Raw genomic sequence first — 11,440 nt, 5'->3', positions numbered from 1 at the left:
AATGTATTTAAATCTATAAGAATTTTTTTTTACCACTGCTATTCCTTTATATTGGCTTTTAAAATTGACAAATGCAGCAATTTAGAATTTGGATGAAAGGTTTAGCACAGGGAAAAACTTTTTGAAAGATAAAAATTGCATTTTATATACATCTATATAGATCAGACGAAAATAAGGGACAAATGAGGAGGAAAGAGGGACAGAGGGACATTGCTCCAAATCAGGGACAGTTGGGAGCTATAGTTTCTGTACTACTTTTGGCGACTTTGGGTGCGATTTCAATAGACATCTGTGCAAGAACCCACACAGATGTCTCTGAAATTGCCCCCAAAGTCGGACTGACATGCGGGAATGAAATCGAGTTCAGCTGAACCTAGGCTGTGTGAACCTAGGCTGTGTGAATCTAGGCTGTGTGAACCTAGGCTGTGTGAACCTAGGCTGTGTGAATCTAGGCTGTGTGAACCTAGGCTGTGTGAATCTAGGCTGTGTGAACCTAGGCTGTGTGAACCTAGGCTGAATCACATGCAGTTTCCCATACTGCTCCCAGGGCTGGCCTGGGACAAAAATTTGGCCCTGGACTTCATCCAGACTGGCCCACTTTAATTTTGCAAACATGTACAAAAACAGAATATAAACTATACACAATTGTGCAAAAAAACCTCTACACGCACATGAACTTTAATGCTTTAATGGCACCCAGTCTTAGTCCGTAGAGTTCAATATTGAGTTGGCTCACCCTTTGCAGCTATAACAGCTTCAACTCTTCTGGGAAGGCTGTCCACAAGGTTTAGGAGTGTGTCTATGGGAATGTTTGACCATTCTTCCAGGAACGCATTTGTGAGGTCAGGCACTGATGTTGAACGAGAAGGTCTAGCTCGCAGTCTCTGCTCAAATTCATCCCAAAGGTGTTCCATTGGGTTGAGGTCAGGATTCTGTGCTGGCCAGTCAAGTTCCTCCACTCTAAACTCGCTCATCCATGACTTTATGGACCTTGCTTTGTGCACTGGTCCAAATCATTTGGTGGAAGGGGGATTATGGTGTGGGGCTGTTTTTCAGGGGTTGGGCTTAGCCCCTTAGTTACAATGAAGGGTACTCTTAAGGCATCAGCATACCAAGACATTTTGGACAATTTCATGGTCCCAGCTTTGTGGGAACAGTTTGGGGATGGCCCCCTCCTGTTCCAACATGACTGCACACCAGTGCACAAAGAAAGGTCCATAAAGACATGGATGAGTGAGTTTGGAGTACAGGAACCTGACTGGCCTGCACAGAGTCCTGACCTCAACCCAATAGAACACCTTTGAGATGAATTAGAGCGGAGACTGTGAGCCAGGCCTTCTCGTCCAACATCAGTGCCTGACCTCACAAAAATTAGCTTCTGGAAGAATGGTCAAACATTCCTATAGACACACTCCTAAACCTTACGGACAGCCTTCCCAGAAGAGTTGTACCTGTTATAGCTGCAAACGGTTGGCCAACTCAATATTGACCCCTACGGACTAAGACTGGGTTACCATTAAAGTTCATGTGCGTGTAAAGGCAGGCGTCCCAATAATTTTGACAATATAGTGTATATGTACTTTAAGTGATGGTTCTAGTGCAGTTGCAATTGCTATAAGCAGTGTTCCTGCACAACAAGGAAAGATCTAGTGGGCTAGGAGATCCTTCTACTCCATCCAAAACTTGAAAAATGTTGCAGCTCCTTCTAAAATATATATATTGAAATTTTAGAATAATAAAATCTCATTAAAACATTTTGAGGGTCAGTTGCATCTCCAGTTTGTATTTTAGTACTAAAGCTCTAATTCCATCCCGTCTTTCGTATGTAGTAATTGTAGAATATTTATCTGAAGATCTTTTGCAGCAGACTTTTAATGCTGTATTCCCCTACATGTGAGCTCAGCATAATTGTTACCTCTGCAGGGGAACCATAGCAGCGCAAATACACCTGCTGGTCACATACAAACAAACACCAGCCAAGCCAATACGATGAAAGTGGAGTCAGTAACATTGCACAGGGACACAGTCACGAAGAAAAGAACAGCGACATGGCCAACATAATTATATGGTGTAATACTGTGTCTGTGATCCTTCCACTATTTTACTATAAGATACAGAATCCTGTATGCATTCTTTTATGGTGTGTGGTTTCATTTACTCTTGTGTTACGGTGTCCCTGACTTTATTCTATAGTGCACTCGGCTCAGGGACTTTTTAGTCCATTGCAGGCTTAACAACCCACATTGTTTAAATAATTACACAATGAGGGGGATTACCACAAGGTAACCCACTGACCAGGTAAAGATAGTTATGCCTTGTACACACCGTGAGAAAATCAGACAAAAATAATGCATTTGGATCGATCGCTCGAGAATCTATTCATTAGTACACAGCTTTCAAGAGCTGATTACGACAGTTCATGCGAAAATATTCAAAAGGACAAGCACCAAAAATGTTCTCGTAAGATAACAAAACAAACAATATTCCCTCGCTCGGCTCTGTGCTACTTGCAGCTGCATCACTTGCATGTGGATAACAATCGGTGCTGAGCTGATCCCGGAATCCACCGACCTCTGCAGAGACAGCTCAGGGCATCCAGGGGATGAGTGTGCTCTGATGGCCTCCACCTAACCTGCCGAGCTTGAGGCCTTCCACCAGAGACCCGCCAAGTGCTGTGACGATCGAACGGGATCGATCAACCACTGGTTCTCATCTGCTGTCAGACTGCAGGCACAGCTTGCAGTCTGAAAGCAGAGGCGCTTTACAGGCGCTACAGCTCTAAAAATAGTGCCTGCATAGCGCCTGTAAAGAGCCTCTCCTGTCTCTCCAGTGTGAAAGCCAGAGGGCTTTCACACTGGAGCGGTGCGCTTGCAGGATGGTGTAAAAAGTCCTGCTAGCCGCATCTTTGCAGCGCTGTAGGAGTAGTGTATACACCGCTCCTAAAGTGTCCCTGCCCATTGAAAACAATGGGGCAGCGCCGGCAAACTGCCGCTACAGAGGTGCTTTGCAGGCGGTTTTAACCCTTTGTTAAAACCACCCCGCTAGCGGCCGAATAGCGCCGCTAAAACAATGCTAAAGTGGCGCTAAAAATAGCGCCACTTTACCACCGACGCCTGCTCACCCCAGCGTGAAAGGGCTCTTAGAGTGTAGGCCCAGGTGTACACAGCAGGTCACCATCATAGCAAGGGCAAGGCAGCAAATGATCCACATCTTTACCTCCCACAAGGAAGTCTGGGCAAGCCCAAAGGGGAGAGACTGGAATGACCACATAATATCGGCATGTGACTTTTCTTCCTGTTCCAGGCCAATCACAAATGTTGCTAAGATGGATTATCGTGCAGCTGCCTGAACTGAGGATGCCATTATTTAAGCTGGAAAGAAAATCAGGACATAATTGGGGGCAATTTTTCCTGATGACAGCCCCTAAAATCGGGGACTGCTCCTGGAAACCGGGGACGTCTGATCACCCTATTTTGATTGGAAACAAATCTTATGAGCTGTTTCGTTTCCTACGGTGACCACTGTGTTCCTCTGTTTTATATTTAGAGTGCAGAGTGGCACAATAGGACTTTTTAATAAATAGTATACGCCATGGAGACATGCTTTTACACAGAATTATAAAAACATCTGAAGTGCCTGTAGCACCCTGGTCCTAAAAAGGGCTGCTAATAAATCTAGTTATGGTAGGTGGTAACTTGACTAATTGGTAGGTTGATCCACTGATTCCTGTCCTGTCTGAGTTTGGGGTAGTCTCTCTTCTGTCAATAGGTGGCACTGTTGCTTTTGGCATTAGAATGATGGATTACCATAAATTCAGGCGAGTAAATAGGTTGTCTCAGCCAATCAGCAGGAGTTTCTTTGACCGCTGTGTATGCTGGGATAGGCTATATATCTGGGAGGAGTCAGGTGATCGGGGTTTGGATCTGCGGCCTGGGTGGGTGTGTGTTGAGAAGCTCCTGGTTGCTAGGCCTGAAGCCTATCCAGGAGACATGCTGGCTACTAGGTCCATTTAAAGCCTACCAAGCAGTTTGGAGTTCCTTAAAAGATGAGTAGCCAAGGTTAAGCCTGAAGCCTGGGGCGGAAACACATGTGTTAGAGGCTCGGCCTGAGGGGAGCCTGATCGTTGTCGGAGGTAAAGGAGAAGCAGTTGCCACAAAGGGACAACCCCTCCTGTTACCAGAGGTAAGTTTGGAAAGGAAGGAGTACCAGAGCAGACGCTTCACTAGCCAGGGACAGTTTAGTGGTGGGAAAGCTTCAGTAGAGACTCATCCAGGAAGGCAGTGGGTAGCTGTGAGTAAAGCTTGAAGGAGTACAGCAGGTAGCTGTAAGTAAAGCTTCAGCGATTAGCTGTGGGTGAAGCTCCAAGAATCCAGCGGGTGGCTGAGAGTCCAAGAAGTCTAGTGAAAGATGGCGAGCTGAGCTTAAGGATCTACAGTGGGATATAGTGAGTTAAGATGGAAGATCTGCAGTGGGTTACTGTGAGTTAAACTGGAAGATCTACAGTAGGATACTGTGAGAGAATTTGTTGCCATAGGAGGCAGTGGTTGCTACAAGACACAGATTGCTGCATTAAATGCTTGCTGCCCGCCCATGGTCAAATGACGGCGGGGCGTCCCAGAATGGCTGTTCTTGCGCGCAGCGCGGCGATCACGGCCGTGCTGTGTTGCTAGGACACAGCGCAACCCAGATCTCTGTGAAGAGCCGCGTCCACGGCTCTTTAACCATGTGATCGGCTGTGTCCAATCATCTGGGGATGTAATCAGGGCACTGATCATCAGTGCCCTGATTACAATAAATAAATACAGTGTCACAAAACAGTACCCACCATTGCACACCAATGCCAGCATAGAGTGCCCACCAGTGGCAGCAATCAGTGCCCACCACTGCCCACAAGTGCCACCAATCAGTGCCCATTAGAGATGACAGTCAGTGCTGGCAATCAGTGCTGTCTATCAGTGCTGCCCATCCATGCCCAGTATTGCTGTTGATCAATGCCCATCAGTGTCGCCCATCCGTGCCACCCATCAGTGCCCATCTGTAACGCCTATCTATGCCACCTATCCGTGCCCACCAGTGCCGCCTATTAGTACCCATCAGTGCCACCCAATAGTGCCCATCAGTGCGGCCTATCAGTGCTCATCAGTGCAACCTATCAGTGCCCATAAGTGCGGCATATTAGTGCCTCCTCATCAGTGCCCATAAGTGCCACCTCATCAATGCCCACCAGTTCAGCCTATCAGTGCCCATCAGTGCTGCCTCATCAGCACACATCAGTGAAGGTGAAAAATTACTTAGTTACAAAATTTACTGACAGAAAAAAAATAAAAAATTTTATTCCAATTTTTTGGTCTTTTTTTGTAAAAAATAAAAAAACCCAGCAGTGATTAAATACCACTGCTCTATTTGTGGGAAGAAAATGATAAAAAAATTGTTTGTGTACAGTGTTGCATGACCGTGCAATTGTCATTCAAAGTGCGACAGCGCTGAAAGCTGAAAAATGGCCTGGGCAGGATGGGAGTGTAAATGCCTGGTAGGCAAGTGGTTAAAGGCTCTCTGTCTGTATAGCTGTCTGCCTAGTTCTATTTTGTTTGCAGAGTTTGACCTAATTGCTATTGCACTTTCCTAAGGGTGTCCTGTGTCCTAAACCCTCTTTCCCACTGTTCCTGTTAAGAGAAATAAAACTCTCTCTTTGTTCATTTTTACAAAAGTGACTGGCGCCCAATCTTTTCACCTTGCACCACACCCACTATGCCTAGTAACCTGCACTCTGGGGGGGAAATGTCAGTTCTCCCTGGCTCTTGGGATCACCATCAGGCCCTTGGAAGTCGGGAAGACCACTACATGACTGATCTACTAAATGTGTACATGGTACATCCATATAGTCACCTTACAATTACTATATAATTATAGCAGAGGCTTTATGTCCTTGTGTTCATTTCATCTCCATTTATATCAATTGTATATACAGTATGTGCTTTTATACCCCTACCTGTTTGATTAATACTTGAATCCCAACTGGAAAATGCTTTTATATTGACCTAGTAATAACCAAGGCCATCAACAGAATTTTATCGCCAGGTAACAATAGACATGTCTGGCTGGAAATACATAAACCTGCTAACTGTACCTTGAAATGTCAATAATCTTCAGTGACGTGCTCAATAAATGGAAGAGTGTCAGGCCGTGGTCACATAAAGTAAACTCTGAATGACAAACACACACGAAGCACACGGATTGTTCTGTAAATGAATCCACTTGTTATATATACTACCAATTAGAGATGAGTGTCATTGTCGGTTCTACAAAGAAAGTGTACAAATATTATTTTATCATGAGTGCACTTTCACAATGTGTGTGTCAACTCTGGGGTTTGCATGCATCACAGGACTAAAGGCAAAACTTTTATTTTCATTTTATATATAGTAAGAAAGGGTTATAACTCCTGTCCGTTTTTATGTTTTGCCATCTGTGTCCCATTGGGGGGGATTTTCCTTTTATTCATGCCCCATAGCCAAAACAGGAAGTGAGAGGAAATCCCAGGTTGTCACCAGGTCACCAGAACACGTGTCCCCATCAAAAGATTTGCCTTCTACTCCCGTTCTGGTGATAACCCAAAATCTTGGATTTTCTTTCACTCTCGATGATAACAGTAAACAGGACAAATATAGAGGGCGAAACTCCCTTATGGGGACAGCAGTAAAAACCTGACTAATCGTTAGTGGAGTCAAAATTGATCTGCAGTGGGTGTCAATAATAACACCGGCCACGCATGATCGTGTGCACGAGCGCCAGCACGGGGGTTTGTGTGTGCATACACACAAATCCCTGTGCTGTCAGAGGAGAGGAGACATGTTGTTTGTTCCTACTATGTAGGAACAGCGAAATGTCTCCTCTCCTACTCAGTCCTATCCCCATACAGTTAGAAACACTCACAAGGGAACACATTTAACCCCTTGATCGCCCCCTAGTGTTAACCTCTTCCCTACCAGTGTTATTTACACAGTAATCAGTGCATTTTTATAGCACTGATCGCTGTATAAATGTCAATTTTGATGCAGATCACCGCCATTACTAGTAAAAAAAAAATAATAATAAAAATGCCATAATCTTTCCCATAGTTTGTAGACGCTATAACTTTTGCGCAAACCAATCAATATACGCTTATTGCGATTTTTTTTTTTTTTACCAAAAATATGTAGAAAAATATATATTGGCTTAAACTGATGAAGACATTTGTTTTTTAACCTCTTGCTTACTGGGCACTTAAACCCCCCTCCTGCCTAGACCAATTTTTAGCTTTCAGAGCTGTCACACTTTGAATGACAATTACTCGGTCGTGCTACACTGTACTCAAATTATATTTTTATCATTTTTTTCACACAAATGGAGCTTTCTTTTGGTGGTATTTAATCACCACTTGTGTTTTTATTTTTTGCTAAACAAACAAAAAAAGACAGAAATTTTTGAAAAAAAAAAAACATGTTTCATAGTTTGTTATAAAATTTTGCAAACGGGTAATTTTCCTCCTTCATTGATATTCGCTGATGAGGCTGCACTGGTGGGCACTGATGGGCTGCACTGATGGACACTGATGGGCTACACTGATAGGCACAGATAAAGCGACACTGATAGGCACAGATAAGGCAACACTAATAGGCACTGATAAGACGGCACTGATGGGTGGCACTGACGGTTGGCACTGATAGATGTCACTGATGGGCACTTATAGGTGGCACTGATGGGCACTGGTTGGTGGCACTGATGGGCACAGGTAGGTAGTATTGATAGGCAGTACTGGTGATGAGGCACTGATTGGTGACATTTATAGGTGGCACTGTGGGCACTGATAGGTGACACTGTGGGTACTGATGGGTGGTACTGTGGACACTGGTAGGTGGCACTGGTAGATGGCACAGGTGGGCACAAAACCTCTTCAGAGGCTCTCCATGATCAGGACTGTTGTAGCTCTCACAGCCGCCAGTGATCGGCTTTTTTTTTCTCCCCACTCTACCAGCGCGAGAAGAAAAAAATAGCCGATTACCGGCTCTGTTTACATCACATGATCAGCTGTCATTGGCTGACAGCTGATCATGTGGTAAGGGGTCGGGATCGACCCCTTACTCCGATCTGTGATCAGCCGAGTCACATAGACTCTCTGATCACAGAGTGCGCCCTGCAGGGGGCGCGCAGGCCGCTCGATCACAGGAGGATGTCTATAGACGCCCTCCCAGCAATTTAGGTCCACGCTGTAGCCGTCTTTTGGCAATAGTGTGGACGGGAGATGGTTAAAAACATTATTGGGGATATTTATTATAGCAAAAAGTTAAAAAAAAATGTTTTTTTTTTTTCAAAATTGTCGCTTTCTATTTTGTGTATAGCACAAAAAATAAAAAACGCAGAGGTGATCAAATAGCACCAAAAGAAAGCTCTATTTGTGGGAAAAAAAGAACGCAAATTTTGTTTGGGTACAGCTTTGCATGACTGCACATTTACCACTTAAAGCGACGCAGTGCCAAATTGTAAAAAGTGCTCTGGTCAGGAAGGGGGTAAAACCTTCCGGGGCTGAAGTGGTTAATGTGCCTCAAATGCACGTTAAACGTGTCAAAAACAGATGTTAACACTATAGGCACATTATTTCACATTAGAATTCTTTGCTATTGTCAACTTAGCCTTATGGCCCATACACACGATACGAATAAATCGTACGACAGATCCTACAACGCTTTTTCGCTTAATAGTCGCAAGTAGAAATTGAATAGGTAAATAAAGTCACGAAAATTCTCGTACGACAGAAAAAAAAAATCGGAAATGATGTCATGTGTTGTAGTGTATTTGTATTCTATTTTCGGACGACAACTATACTGACTAAACGAAATTCGTATGATCTGGTATCGTACGAGGAAAATTTTCGTGCTTGTCCGGTCAAATAATATCGGATGAACTGTCGTGATCGGTTCTGGAAAGTAGTGTACACACAATCCAAAAGTCGTACGATTCTTCCTCGGGTTTTCGTACGATATTCGGATCGTGTGTACGGGCCAGGCTTTACAAGATTACATGAACAATACAAATGTTTCCGATTTTTTCCCTGTATTATAATGTAAACTCCTCCAGGAAGTCATGTTATTCAGCAATGCTAGATGTGCATTTTACTTTAGGTAGCCTGTTTCTGTTGTAGTGATCAGGGGAAAGGTGTGGCTGTCACTTCAATTCATGAGCCCTCTGAAAGGACGGGGCTTGGTTACAGCACTGATTGACATCTAGGCCTCCCAGAGCTGGCCACAGCCTCCCATCACAATACACTGGCAGGAGATTTTAGAACTCTCTCTGTTGCCGCTGACAACCTGTCTCTGTATAATTAAGGAGAACAACAGAACAACAAACACCGAGAGCACTACAAAGCTAGGAAGCCTGGATCATAAGGATCTAAGGAGGAAAATTGCACATTCACACTCGCAGTGAGTTTTCTACAAAATTTGTTAACTTAACGCGTTAAAGAAATGAGGGAGAAAGTTTGGATGGGGCACAGCAGTGTAAACCTGGGACTAAGGCAGGCCCTGTCACTGAGTGGGCTGAATTTAAATGCACAGTACAAAGGGAGCTTTAATTGCATGAATAGCAGGGATGTTTTGGTGGATTAAAAGACTATTAACTTTGTGATAATTAGCTAAGGGCTTCAGAAAAAAACTACTTGTTAACTATTTACAAATTCTGAACTTTGATTATAATTTTGAAGAACATTTTTGGGATAGAATTTGAAGGGAAAATGTAAACAGTATTATATATACCGTCGGGGGGGCTATAAATTAATATGCTGTCATTTTTCTCACCAAGTGCTTCATATGTGGGAAAAAGACAAAGCGTCACCCCACATTAACAATCAACTATTTAAATAGCTCCACGTGCGTTCATTTTTGTTTTGTGTGCAGTGCTTATGCCGCCATTCACTTAACATAGAAATTTTCATAATTTACATGAAAAAGATACTTTTTGTATATGGTTTCTTAGTGAACATACACAAAGCACACCTGCGCTTCCAGTATTTCAACAACATATGCTTGAATAACGTAGAACAATAAACAATTGATCCATTATGTGAATGGTCACAGGTAATCTACAGAGCTTGGTAATGTTGAGTACAATATATGGTCTTGACTGTACGCTTATTATTGCTTTATGCTTAGTTTATCAACATATACCTTTTATGTTTGCCAAGAATATATTCAGGTGGAAATTCACAGGTGTGCAGCTCTGATTTCTGCCAAACACCCCAGACCCTCAGATCAGAGTACGAAGCCAAACAGACCGGTTGAAATGTCTAATGCCGCGTACACACGAGCGGACTTTACGGCAGACTTTGACCGGCGGACGGGATTTCGTTGGACAATTCGATCGTGTGTGGGCTCCAGCGGACTTTGTTTTCTCAAAAGTTGGACGGACTTAGATTTGAAACATAATAGGCATATGGAAAAATGCAGCGCATGTACAAATGAATATAGGTCTTTAAAATGGTGAAACAGTCAAGAAATAACTAATTGTGTTTCAAGGCACCTGTGGTCAATTAGTTATTTCTTGACTGTTTCACCATTTTAAAGACCTATATTCATTTGTACATGCGCTGCATTTTTCCATATGCCTATTTTGTTGTTTTTGTCAAACTGTATGCAGCAGCTTTCATTCATTTTACTGGTTAGCGCGGTGTTTTCTATTTACCTCTAGATTTGAAACATGTTTTAAATCAATCCGTCGAAATTGAGTCCGGTCGAAAAGTCCGCTCGTCTGTATGCTAGTTCGACGGACAAAAACCCACGCTAGGGCAGCTATTGGCTACTGGCTATGAACTTCCTTGTTTTAGTCCAGTCGTACGTCATCACGTACGAATTCGACGGACTTTGGTGGATTGTGTGTAGGCAAGTCCGTTCATTCAGAAAGTCCGTCGTAAAGTACGTAGAAAAGTCCACCGGGCAAAGTCTGCCGTAAAGTCCGCTCGTGTGTACGCGGCATTAGTCTACTGGACTAGGTATGACATTGACAGCAACGATATTCTCCTGCCCATTGGTGTGATGGTGCAAATTAGAAGAGGACTTAGCAGTCACAGGTGGATATTAATGCACAGCCTTGCTGCCCTCTTGGACTGGGGTTGTCCTCAGAACACTAGTGCCTAGTGCATTATCCAACATTTATTGAAGATAAATAAAATTAAATATAACTACTCACAAGTGTAGGTAGTAAACTCACTCATCGAGCCGCTGCAAGTTGCTACAATCTGCCAACTTTACCAAAGCCTCTAGCTCAAGGAGGACCTCACCAGGGTCCCTGCCAGCTGACGCATTTTGAAGGTTACCATTCTTCATTAGAGCCAAATAACAACTGATTATACAGCCTATATCTACACTTTCAATCTAATTGCTGATACTGTGCTAGCCCAGTCACGGCCTAC

At 43.6% G+C, this 11,440-nt stretch overlaps 1 protein-coding gene across 1 annotated transcript in view; it reads left to right on the top strand.

The window, feature by feature from the left end:
* The first annotated feature begins 9,266 nt into the window (after positions 1–9,266).
* LOC141113947 (EF-hand calcium-binding domain-containing protein 6-like) overlaps positions 9,267–11,440 on the top strand; it is a 198,439-nt gene continuing 196,265 nt past the window's right edge. Inside the window, exon 1 of the mRNA XM_073607324.1 lies at positions 9,267–9,458. The gene's annotated coding sequence lies outside the window, so the exon portion shown is untranslated. The remainder of the gene's footprint in view (positions 9,459–11,440) is intronic.

The sequence above is a fragment of the Aquarana catesbeiana genome, linkage group LG01 (assembly GCF_042186555.1).
Source record: "Aquarana catesbeiana isolate 2022-GZ linkage group LG01, ASM4218655v1, whole genome shotgun sequence".
Classification (NCBI taxonomy): domain Eukaryota; kingdom Metazoa; phylum Chordata; class Amphibia; order Anura; family Ranidae; genus Aquarana; species Aquarana catesbeiana.
Note: the sequence above shows the minus strand (reverse complement) of the source record. Positions and strands in the feature narration are given on the sequence as shown.